General features: G+C 40.9%; 1 pseudogene; it reads left to right on the top strand.

Moving 5' to 3' along the window:
* Positions 1-976: 976 nt before the first annotated feature.
* Positions 977-8,800, top strand: LOC122814956 (annotated as a pseudogene).
* The last annotated feature ends 4,816 nt before the right edge of the window (positions 8,801-13,616 follow it).

Raw genomic sequence — 13,616 nt, 5'->3', positions numbered from 1 at the left:
ACGCACACACACACACAGACACACACACGTACACGCACAACGCAAAATGTACCTCCTCCCTGAGCCCCTACTCTAACCCTAACCTACGAACATTCACACTCCTCCTTGCTCCCAAAGCCAAAGCTTTCAGTATTACTGTCTACTCCCACTTAACACGAACACATGGACATATCTTCCTCATTTGACAATGTTCCTTTCATTCAGCACTGCACTTCAGTACAAGTGAGTTTGACAACTTCAGCAGAAATAGCTGGGACAACCTGTACATTTGACAGTGTGCACAGTAACCATATAACGCTATCTGTTTTTATACAGGTTTATCTGTATGCACACACACACACACACACACACACACACACACACGTGTGTGTCTGTTGATATATATACATATACTACACACACACACACACACATTGTTCAAGACTGCTATAAATGTACTCTGATGTGTGAGACTTCAAAGAAATTCCATGCACCTGTATTATGTCCTCTGTTTTTTCCCCATACTTTTATTGCATGTGTTTACCTGTGCTGGTTAGTGTGTAGATTTATTTTTGCCATCCAAAGGACTTGCTTCAACAGACGCATCTTTTGCTGGGTACATTGCCACAGTTTGAGTTACATGTCTGAAATATTAAAAAAATATTTTTGTGTCTTGTGCAAAGCTGAATTCTTTTCCTCTGCAGACAAGCTCAACTGACATCTGTGCCTCATTCCCATATTTGTGTTGTCAGGCTGAAAAGCGGTAGTTGTACTTTTCATTCTACAAAGGTCTTACTTCAGTTTATGTTTTTAAAAGAAGTGCACCGTTCTTTTATTGTAGATTTCTAATATAGACCTATAGTACAAAAAAGGAATATTCACTAAACATGAACCTTGCTGCTGCTAGAATCTTGATAAGATATAGCAACTATCATGTCTCTGATAGACGTTGCGGGATTTGCAGTGATTTTCCTCACCTACCTACTTACCTACCTCCATGCAGATCCAATTGAATGAGCTTGGATTTGATGAAGCATTCATTACACCACTTTGAGAGTACTACCTTCAATCAATTACTGCACTGCTGTACCCAGACCATGGGGGCCGTCAACTAAATAGCCACAAGGCTTTTGTTGTCAAGTATTCAGTGGATGAAGACCTGGATTTAAGCACTCATTCTGATAATGCAGAAGTAACTCTAAATGTATCACTTGGGAAAACATTTACAGAAAGAAACCTGTATTTTGGTGATATGAAAGAGGAATACATTTAATTTCTTTTTATATATTCGAAGCATTCCATTTACTGAGGCCTTGTTAAAACCTTACCCCTATACAAACAATGTAGTTACCTTTAGGAGCATGATTGTACCCTAATTTGTTGGGGAGAAGGAAAATTACTATTACTTTCCTACAGCTACTGACTGCAGCATCATTTCCCTTGTGTCCATTCTCAGATCCTGTCTTCCTTCCCAGGATATGAAGTGCTTCTTTGTGTTAATTTGACAGGATATGAAGTATTTCTGCATGTTAATTTGACTGACAAGACATGATGTCTGTTTGATACTGTACCTCGCTATTAATTCTTTCCCCTGTCTAGAAGAAAGATGCTTACCATCCTTAGTTTTTAGGTGATGGAAAGGAGAAACATTTATTATAATATAAGAGAAAAAACAAAACACTTGGATTGGGAAACAACCTACATTCAATAGAAAACTTGACTCTAATAGTCTTTCTTTTTCAATACTGTTTTCTGGTTTTAAATGAGCATGTTTATGTTAAGTGTTCTTAAGTGAAAGACAAATTGCATTAGGTGATTCTTTTCAAACATATTTTTTTGAATTATTGTAGTTAAGTGATGACTTTTGGGAAGTAATCATTCTGAAGAAGTTTGTATTATTTTAAGACAAAAGTGCTTAATCATTAAACTTTTTTTTTCCGTAGCCAAGTTTTATAATATATATCAAAAATGTGTTTGTGCTATTTACCATCAGCTGTTTCCTTTATTCATTTTCTTTTAAGGATATTATTTATTATGAGGGATTCTTATCTGATATTTACTGGGACCTTTACAGACCTGCAATGGGCTATGCAGTTAGGATGAACATATGTAATGTAACAATTGAGCTGAGCGGAGGAGGGGCACTGACCACAACTCTGATCTGTGATATATAACAATAAGTATCCTGGTTTTTTTTTTTTGCTTGTTTTTACTAGTTATTGCTTATTCTAGCCATTTATAGCACTGTTTATTGTCTGCTGCATACTTCTTACTGTATTGTATTGTTATAAACTAATCTGCATGTTTGTACTAAAATAGTTTGCCTTACAGGGCCCAATAAATAAGGTTTTTACTGTCACACTATTTGTAAAGCTTTTTTGCTAATTTCACTGTGTGAAAGGTATTAACTGGAAATGTTCTCAGTTTGTTAAGCATCTGTTTGTTTGTTCTGATTTTATGCCAAGGAGTGTATCATAAATCTGATTTGTTTGTGGTTTAAAGCATTCTTTAGAGTCTCCTTGCTCCTTTATCTGTTTAAAAACTTTCATTTAGTGTCTCACTGCTGTTTTTCTGCTGTGATAAACATTTATTTTGACGTTTTCTGCCTAAAATAGTGTAGCTAGAAGCTGTAGCACAGCCCAGTTCAGGTTTGCTGTCTCTGTGGCCCGGTTGTTTGTTTGCAGTTTTTTTTTTTTTTTTTCTGAGCACATGTTCCAGGCCATATTGGCTTAGCAAAAGCCTTAATTTTCCATCTTTAGTTAGAGTAATTGTTGTTATTTGGCTGCTGGCTGGTAGAGGTTGGCTGGTCTAGGGTTTGGAGTAAGCACTCATAGGTTCTTTTGAGCTTTTTTAAGTTATTTCATGGTTGTACATCGTAGTTTTTAAGCCTTAACTTTGAGAGGATTCCTGTCTGCACACACTGAGCTGAACGGAGGATGGGCACTGACCACAACTCTGATCTGTGATATATAACAATAAGTATCCTGTTTTTTTTGCTTATTTTACTAGTTATTGCTTACTCTAGCCATTTATAACACTGTTTATTGTCTGCTGCATACTTTTTACTGTATTTTATTGCTATAAACTAATCTGCACAGTTGTACTAAAATTGTCTGCCTTACAGGGCCTGATAAATAACTTTTTTACTGTCACACGGTTGTAAAGCTTTTTTAGCTAGTTTAATTGTGTGAAAGGTATTAACTTGAAATTTTCTCCATTTGTTAAGCATCTGTTTGTTTGTTCTGATTTCCTGTCAAGGAGGTTATCATATAACTGATTTGTTTGCAGTTAAAAGCATTCTCTAGAGTCTCCTTGCTCCTTTATATGTTTAAAACTTTCATTTAGTGTCTCACTGCTGTTTTTCTGCTGGGATAAACATTTCTGTAGTGTTTTCTGCCTAAAATAGTGTAGCTAGTAGCTGTAGCACAGCCCAGTTCAGGTTTGCTGTCTCTGTGGCCTGGTTGTTTGCAGTGTTTGTTTGTTCTGAGCACATGTTCCAGGCCATCTTGGCTTAACAGAAGCCTTTCTTCTTCAACGTTAGTGAGAGTAATTGTTGACTGGCTGATGGCTTTGCAGTTGCAGTTACTGTAAATTTGATCTGAGACACTCCTCCCAGTCTAGTGTCATTAGCTCATTCTACATAATACAGAGAGAACATTTGGGAAGGCCAACCCATTTAGTATCTTAACCTTGAATTATCTTCTGTTCCTCCTATCTCATTTTCCACTTTACAGAAAAAAAGACTTTGCTAGAATCTACTTGTGTTCTGACTGAGTGTGCTTCTCAAACAATCTGGAAATATATAGTTAATAAGTATATTTTTGGCACTTTTTAAATGTTCATAGTTCTGCACTGTCTTAATTCTTGTTTGATTTAATTATTTATATATTTCCTGGCATTGTTTTCTGATACTCTAAGTGCCCCCATCTTGATTTTTTCCTAATTTACTGCCTTCTGCACTTGTTTTTTGTATTTTTTTCATTTAATTGCATTTATTTAAACTGTATTTGCTTTAATATTGCTACACACTTAAGTGTGCTACCTTGCACTACATTTGAATTGTTTTGACTGCTGTTTTAGCTGCTTTTCTGTAAAAAAAAAAAAAGTTCTAAGCTTGTTTCCTGCCTTTCCTGTAACTAGTCTAGCCCAGATACATATTTGCTGTATCCAGGACTGTTTGTAAGCTTCTGAGCCCCCCAAGCCTTTCTGTGTTGGAGGGAAGCCTTCTAGCTTATCAGTGGAAGTGGCAAGCACTAGGTAGCCTATCTACCATAAGAAGAGTAGGTTCTGGCCCAGAAATTGTAGTTTATTGGCCATTTGGGCAGTTTTGCATCCCTTTCAACTTTTTGGTTTAAAAGCCCACGTTTCTTGGGTTTGCACTTGTTTAACTCTGCACTGCGGTGCCAAGCTGAGGCAAACTATTACTGGTGCCAGAAAGTTTGCTCTTCAGTTTTTCCCTTAGATCTTGCTAGTTCTTTCTCTCTTGCACTTCAACAGGTTTTTGTATCAATTATTGTAGCACACCTAAGTGCCATCAGCACTAGTTGTTCTTCACGGAAATAGCTCCAGTACTTAGTAGTTATGACCACCCCTCCTGGCATGAATAAAGGGCAGTTCCCTGTGCTTTCTGCTATTAACCTGGTGCACTTGGGAATTCTGAGGCAGTGCAGCAACTGCCTCATGTACACAGACAACCCTCTCCTCTTACCACCCAACACTCAGACTTGTGAGAGATGCACTTATATCACCAAATTGTACGCTGTGCACTCTCTAGCCAAGACCGGACTAGCTGGTCAAGAGGAGAAGATCAAAACCTGATTCACACCACATGGAACACATAGCCCTCCAGAACACCCACTATCACAGTTCTCACATAAAAACACAAACCACGCACCCACCTTCGCAGAGGCTCTCAATAGAAATTTACCCAAACAGTTGAGACCTCCAAGACAGAAACTCACTCAACCACCACAACACAGCACAAATCACAGGACACATAGCTCACCTCCACAGTGTGCCCCTCAACCTAAGCCCCTAAGGCTAAACACCTTGCCCAATACACTAATCATAGGTGACTCAATAGTGAGGCACACAGATGTCCCACTCATTAGGTTGAATAAGGAGAAGGTAACAGTCAGCTGTCTATCATGTGCTAGAATCCGACACATAGCACAAGCACTCAGGTCACTCCACATCAAGTACAAGTATTACTCTGTCATTGTCCATGTGGGTGTGAATGACCTGAGACACACCTCCCTGGACTGCATGAAAAGAGAAATGGTGGAACTTTTGGATTATGTGGCCCCGGCAGGTATGACACTAGCCCTGAGCAATAGCCTACCATCACCCAGAATGAGACTGTGCAGTACAAACAAAATATTGTTGACTTCAACAATTGGCTAAGTTTCTGGTGTCATTTTAAGGGGATCCAGTATCTGTCTGCTTGGGATGACATGGTTTACAGACCTGGATGCTTTGCCAGAGATAGCCTGCATCTGTCATCCCTGGGTTTCTGGGTACTGGCTAAGGCTTTTGCCACCCCTACAGTGCCTTTTATAGGTGGTGTTCCAAAGACCAAATTACCACCGTAACAGCTAGAAATAAATGCAATCTGATGGTCATGCTGCTCAACACTAGAAGTCCAAATCTTAGTATGCACTCGCTCAAAACACTCCTTAAAATGGAGAACATCGACATCTGTGCTGTAACGGAGACCTGGTTTAAAGTGGCAGAAAGCACCGCTGTGCTACCAGACTATAACTCATTCCACATGTTTCGGCCCCAAAACATGGACCGAAGCCCCAAAGGTGGTGGGGTCTCCATATTCATAAAGGATATGCACACCTCCAGACTAGTAGCCCAGCATAATGCATCTGAGATACTTCAGGTACAGCTAACATTGGGTAAGATGGCGATCTAGGTCATAGCCTGCTATAAGTCCTCAACCATGTCTCTAGACTCTCACTGCACATTCCTAAGCACCCTGGTGAAAGTAGCGGACTCCAAGTAAGACTTCCCACCAGTCATGAGTAGAGTCCCACAGGAATCAGTCCTGGGTCCTCTCCTGTTTGGCATCTACTTCTCAGAAGTCCAGGCCAACATAAAGGTACTCTGGATGACCAAGTTCATAGAAGACTGCTAGCTAGGAGCCATTATTAACTCCCCAAGTGATGCAGACATCCTACAGAATGGCCTCACTGAGAGCAATGACTGGTGTCAAAACCATGGCCTTAAACTTAACGCCAAAAAATGCTTTGTCATCCCGTTTGGTAAAAACTCAGTTCCCACTAATTACCACATCAATGGGAGCCCACTGAACACTGAAGGCGATATAAGAGATCTGGGGATGCAGGTTGACAGCAATGTCTTCTTTGACCACCACATTGCCACTGTCATCAGAAAGTCCTTCTATGTGGCACATATCATTACCAAGGGTTTTGCAACCAGGAAGAAAGAGGTCATCATCTCTCTCTCTACTCTTCCCTCATTAGACCAATCATCAAGTATAATGCCCCATTTGACATGCACCTCACTAGACACCTGCAACAACTGGAGAGGCCACAGAAGTACCTCATGAAGAGGATCATAGGCATTAAGCATGTCCTACACGGACAGACTCAAAAGACTTCAGCTATTCTCTGTCTCATATCGCCTACTTAGAGGTGATCTCTGCTTGACTTACAAAGCCATGTCTGACCCAGCTCTGTTAGAAATGCTACATCTAAAAAAATCCCAATCCCTCCACACCACACGCTCCGGAGACCTCAACCTCATTACCAAAATCAACAAAACATGCTGGAGGGACAGGTTTCTCACCCAGAGACTGCCCATGCTCTGGAATAGACTTCCTATACATGTCAAGCAGAGCATCTCGCTGACCCACTTCAAGAGAAATCTTGATGAGTGGATGGGTAATAGAAAGTTCACCCCAGGGATCACTCCAGTGACTCTACTTGATAGAGGCACTGGGAACTAACGTTGGGCGGCATGATGCCAGGACACTTCTATTGGCTAGTCTTGTAAGGGCTCCAGGGCCATTAGCCTAGTACACACCTATGAACCTATGATTAAGTTGCAATAAATTGTACAGCTGGTTAAAACGGTGATGGGCAAATAAAATGAGTATTGGGTCACAGACTGAGATTGTTGCATCACAGTAAAACATTTCTCTGGTTTGAGTCTTGGCTGTGGTGTAGAGTTTTACATGTCTGACCTCTGGCTGCGTGGCTTTTTTCCAGGTGCCTAGGTTTCCTCCCTCATACATGTATAGTAGGTGAATTGATGTTTTCCACATTGCCTGTAGGTGTGAGTGTAATGTGTGTGTGTGTGTGTGTGTGTGTGTGTGTGTGTGTGTGTGTGTGTGTGTGTGTGTGTGTGTGTGTGTGTGTGTGTGTGTGTGTGTACATTCTTTGATAGATTGGTTCCTGTCTGAATGGGTTTCAATGCCTCACCAGTTCATTCATTCATTTGCTTATTTCATTTTGTTGAGTAGGATAGTCTGGCTGATTTTCAGTGGAGTCTAAGGTGGAATCCTCAAAGAACAATAAAAAGGAAAGACATGATACATCTATTTCTCTGAAGTCCAGGCCAAAGTAGACAACCTTTGGTTCACCAAGTTCGCTGATGATTGCAAACTGAGAGCAGTTACTGAGTCCCCCAATGATGTCAACATATTACAAGAAGGGCTAACACAAACAAATGATTGTTGCCAAAGACATAGTCTAAAACTAACTGGAAAAAATGCAGTATTATTCCCATTGGCAAAATGAAATTCCCTACAAATTACAATATTGACAGCACCCCCCTGAGTTCCAACCCAGTGGTTTGAGACTTGGGAACACAGGTTGATAGCAATCTGAACTTTGACCACCAAGTTTCTACCCTGGTAAGAAAAGCCTTCTCTATAGCACACACTAAAGCATGTTTTCTTCACTGTACTTTTTACATTTTGTACTAGAATAACTTTTGAGGAGCTACTTTGTCACCTAGTAACACCTCTATTCTGACAGAATGTTTGGTAATCTGGGATTGAAATTGAACTTGGTAGAGAAGATAGGCACCAGACATCACAATGTCTGGGCTTTACTTTTCTGCTTTTTCCTATGCATTGCATTCCCAACAGAGAACAGGAATTCAGATATATAGCGTTGTGAAGACTTGCCATCAAGTTGTTATTATGTGCATCTCATGGAGGAAGACCAAGTGTAGTCTTTTCAGAGTTATTCTGCTAACACCATGATCTACTTAGTGGTAAAATTGCCATTGTTACAGCTGGTATGGGATAATACTAGATAGGTCTTAAAACATCTGGTAACATGAATAAAGAGAACATTCTTATAGAAGGCAGACTATTTAAAGGAGTTCAACTGCTATGATAAATAATGTGTAGTAATAAGACAAAATGAAGAAAAAAGTATGGGTTATATTTTGCCTTCACTTAAGTCCAGTCATGTTGATATGGAAATAATGCTGATATGTTTGTTTTACAGATTCCACTGTTGTCGTCTGGGTGTGTAGAGGTCACACATGCTGTCACCCATGGGGTGTTACATTGAGAAGGACAGCTTCATGGTGCATTTCCTATTAAATCAAGCGAAAGATGGAATCTTATTGTGTGATGAGGTCATCATCTGTCCAAAACCATCTGTGTCCCATGTGCAAAAAGAAACCTAACTTAGTGGAGGCAGTAGGATTTGGAGATGGCTTTACTAAAGACAATGAAGAAAACAACTTTGAGACGCTAGATGTTTGAACTTTAATCTGAGCTAGTTGAACATGGGGTCAAACCTTGAGTTTGGTTATAGAATGTAATGTTTGTCAAGTGCACAAATGCACTTTTAATGTGAAGTTATTCACATTATGCCCTGTCATTCACATGTAATTATCATTACTGATAAGAAAACATCATGAAAATGCTAAAATATTGTGCAGGTATTAAGATTCTTTTTGGAATCATTTGCACAGTTCTGGAGACTACTTTTGTATGAATACTGAAGATGTTGGCTTCTCTGCAACCATGCTATTTGTCACAGAACCTAGGGTTTGCTGATGTCCATTTTCAGAGAGCTGAGGTTTTGCTAATGTCCTCTGTGGCTAGCTTGGAATAAAAATAGCATTTTGGATAAATTTTTAAACAAAAGTCAATAATTATTCTGAGCATCTGTACACCAGGAAAGTAATATATAATACAGAATGCATACATACATACATATAAACACTTTTTTATTCAAATATTCATTTGTCAGAGTTGTTTTTAAAGCATTTTTCCTGTACATTGCATTCCCATTGTGGTTTAACTAAAACAGGTTTGTTTGGGCAGGTGTTTTATTCCTCAGCTGTAGTATATACCCTTGTTGTGAGCGAGTTTTTGGGGGGGCTACAAGTGTCTGCTTTTATCTGGCTGTGGTACTGATCTGTTTTTTTCCCCCATCTTCCCACATTGCCCTATCTCTGTTCTGTCCCTTCCCTTATGCTAATTTGACTGCCAAAGTCCCTCCTTCTCCTGTCTCATTTCTGTGTCTATAAGCACAAAAGTCTCCTTTACATCCCATAGATCCAGAATACTAAGTGCCCGCGTATCCAGTCAGTGTTGCTCTAGAGCTGAGTGTTCTCACTATAAATTGCCTCTGGAAACTCCTCCTACTTTCATCTAATCTGCTTAAACTTCTGGGAACTGTAGATCAAACTGGAAGGTTCTTCCCATCAGACTGTAAAGTCTGAGTTACCCTTCTGCTTATCTTCCTTCCTGCCTAGTTCACGGTGGACTGCCTAGTAGGTGCATCTTTTATTCCATATTTCTTTTAAAGTCCGCTCCTCCTAGTGTTCTAGTATAAAGACCCTTCCTACAAATCCATTAGCCATCATAATACCCCTTTTTCTCCAGGTGGTAAATATCATAATGTCTGTTTACTTCACCATCTGTCATCAGTGGAGACACTCACAAACTTTTAATTCTTCATATAAATGATTTCATATGTGATGGATGTTTAAGTCTTCCTATAATTGATTCCATATATAAAACATATTTAATTCTTCCAATAAATGATTCCATATGTGACAAATGTTTCATTCTTTTATAAATGATGTGACAAATGTGTAATTCTTCTATAAATGATTCCATATGTGACAAGTGCTTAATTCTTCTGCAAATGATTCTATATGTGTCAAGCTTCTGAATGAAGAAAACCCCACAGAGGCTGTATTACCCCAGAAGCAGCCTATGATGAGAAAAGAAGAGGAGCCCACCCTAAAAGAAGTAAGAACAGCACTAAAGAAAATGAAGTCAGGGAAAGCAGCAGGATCAGATGAGGTCACAGCAGATATGATAAAGATGCTGGGTGAGATAGAGGAGAAATGGCTCCTGAGGGTACTCATAGCAGTGTGGAAAGAAAGGCATTTCCCAGATGACTGGAGAGCAAGCATACTCATGCCAATGTAGAAGAAGAAAGGGGACATCCACAACTTTGGGCAGTACAGAGGCATCAAACTCCTGTCACATTGCATGAAAGTTCTGGAGACAGTGACTAATAAACCTATATGCAGAGTAGTAGAATGTAAGATGAGAGATGAGCAATTTGGATTTAGATCAGGATGCAGCATAACTGACCTGATGTTTGCAGTGACACAGATAGTTGAGAAGAAGCTAGAGATGATGAAAGAGACAACTGGGCATTCCTAGACTTGGATAAAGCATATGACAAGGTCCCAAGAAAGCTGACCTCGGCAGTACTGAAGTGGTTCGAAGTCCAGAAACATTGGTAGAATTAGTGCAGGCTATGTACAAGGACCCAATGACTCAAGTACGAACAGTGTTTGGCCTCACAGATGGGTTCCCAGTGGGAGTGGGTGTACACCTAGGTTCAGCTCTGAGCCCATTGCTTTTCATACCGGTGATGGACTACATTAGTAAACAGGTCAGAGGGGACAGATCAACAAAGTTGCTGTATGCAGATGATGTGGCATTACTGGCAGACTCTGAGCAAGAACTAAAGCAAAGTATAGAGCAATGGAATGTAAAACTGAAGGCACATGGGATGAAACTAAGCCCAGATAAGACAGTGGTAATAGCAGCAAACTGGAGAAATCAGAAGAAGCTGAGAATTGAGATAGAAGGGAAGATAGTGGAACAGGTAAATAGCTTCAAGTATTTGAGAGGGGTGGTTGAGGAGAAGGGAAGTCTGAATGAATAGGTCAAAGCTAGAGTCATAGGGGTTGCAGACAAGTAGTACAGAGTGTCAGGTGCAGTCTATGACAGAGGAATGCCAAAGAAGCTAAAAAGTAAGGTGTACAAGACAGTGGTGTGATCAGTACTACTGTATGGTACAGAAACCTGGGCAATAAAGGCAGAGTAGATGAAGAAACTAGATGTGATGGAATTGAAGTGCCTGAGAAGGGTGGTAGGATGCACTCTGCAGGACAGATGAAGAAATGAGGACATAAGAGCAGAAGCCAAAGTAGCTCCAATTGCAGAAAAAAATCAAAGAACAGGCTATAACTCATTCCACACCTTTTGGCCCCAGAACATGGACCAAAGCTCCAAAGGTGGTGGTGTCTCCATATTCATAAAGGATATGCACACCTCCAGACTAGTAGCCCAGCATAACTCATCTGAGATACTTCCGGTTCAACTAACATTGGGTAAGATGATGATTCAAGTCGTAGCCTGCTATATGTCCCCAACCATGTCCCAAGACTCTCACTCCATGTTCCTAAGCACCCTGGAAACTATTAGGGTCCAACCCAACACTCTCATACTAGGTGAAGTCAACTACCTCTCCATCAACTGGGAAAACTACTCATGCACCAATACACTGGCTCAAAGCTTCCTGGAATTCATCAGTTCCAATGCCTTGGACCAGCTCATTCTTACCCCCCACTAGAGGAAGCAACATCCTTGACCTGGTTATTACTAACACGGGCAACTGTTGCTCTACACCAATAACCAATTGCTCCCTGGTTAGCTCCGACCACAAACTAATCACCATGGAAATCCACATCTCACGCCCCCACCACCACCCGCAAAGGTAACCACCATGAAAAACTTCTCCAAAGCTGACTTTGGGCTCCTAAAAACAGAGGTGGTTAACTTCACGGCAACCATGTCAATGGAAAATAGATGCATGACTGCTGAATCATACACCAATGCACTGTATGAACACATACATAAATGCATGGAACTAGCCATACCCAACAGAACCAAGACTCTCTCCTCCAAAAAAAGGAAGCCAATCTGGTGGACCCTGCCATTAATAAACTCTACAATAGAAGGAAGAAACTGTTTCAGAAAAAAATGAAGTCCCAAGACTGGAAAAACTCCCTTATTAGCCTCAACAAAAAGTTGAGATCCCTCATCAAAACCTCTAAAGCCAGCTATGAAGGCAGAATTGAGGAAGACACTAAAAACAACCACAAAGCCTTCTATAGTTGTATCAAGAATCTCCATGGCAATACCCAGGTTTGCTCTGAGTTACTGCACAATGGTACTTCCTATACTGAGCCAACAGATATTGCCAACATACTGGCTGACAGATTCAGTTCCAGCTTTACCCCTCTCTCCCCCCAATGGACCAATCACAATACTGAAGGAATGCCAGGCACCCAGCATTACCGCAGCACAGGTTAAAGCTGCATTGTCCCAGGCCAGGAATACAGCTTCCATGGGACCCGACAATATCCCTGGATGTGTTCTGCATGAACTGCAAAGTGAACTGGCACCACATCTATGTGCCCTGTTCAATCACAGCCTCACCTCAGGCCTTGTCCCTACCGAATGGTACACTGCTACAGTCATCCCTCTCCATACAGGGGGAGTGACTACAGACCCTGAGAATTATCGCCCCATTAGTCTGAGTCTGATATGTAAGGCTATGGAGCGCATCGTCATGGACCTAATTAACAAGGATATTGGGAATCTCCAAACTCTAGATCCCATGCAATTTGGTTTTGTGAAAGGTAGATCATACCTGCTCAACCTGGTTGACTTCTTTGAGTTAGTCACCAGAGCTGTGGATGAGTGCAAGGCAGTTCATACAGCCTACCTTGATCTGGCCAAGGCCTTTGATACCATTCCCCACTCAGAAATTATTGTTAAACTCACAAAACTATACATCAACCCCTATATCACTAGGTGGGTTGCAAATTAGCTCACAGATAGAACCCACAGTGTGAACGTAGTGGACTCCAAGTCAGACTGCAGTCCAGTCATGAGTGGAGTCCCACAGGGATCAGTCCTGGGTCCTCTCCTGTTTGGCATCTACTTCTCAGAAGTCCAGGCCAACATGGAAGGACTCTGGCTGACCAAGTTCGCAGACAACTGCAAGCTGGGAGCCATTATTAACTCCCCAAGTGATGTAGATATCCTACAGAAAGGACTTACTGAGACTAATGGCTGGTATTGATACCATGGTCTTAAGCTAAATGCCAAAAAATGTGTCATCATCCCCTCTGGGAAAAACTTGGTTCCCACTAGTTACCACATCAATGGGAGCCCACTGAACACAGAAGGCATTATAAGAGATCTGGGGACAAAGGTTGACAGCAACCTCTCCTTCGACCACCTCATTGCCACTGTGGTCAGAAAGTCCTTCAATGTGGTTTTGGGGCACCAAAAAAACTCATTTTTTTTTCCCCCCAAGGGG

Source organism: Protopterus annectens, chromosome 11.part0 (genome assembly GCF_019279795.1).
Source record: "Protopterus annectens isolate FY-2018-M chromosome 11.part0, PAN1.0, whole genome shotgun sequence".
In the NCBI taxonomy this organism is placed as follows: Eukaryota; Metazoa; Chordata; order Ceratodontiformes; family Protopteridae; genus Protopterus; species Protopterus annectens.
The sequence above is the reverse complement of the archived record's forward strand: the minus strand, read 5'-3'. Positions and strand labels throughout refer to the sequence as shown.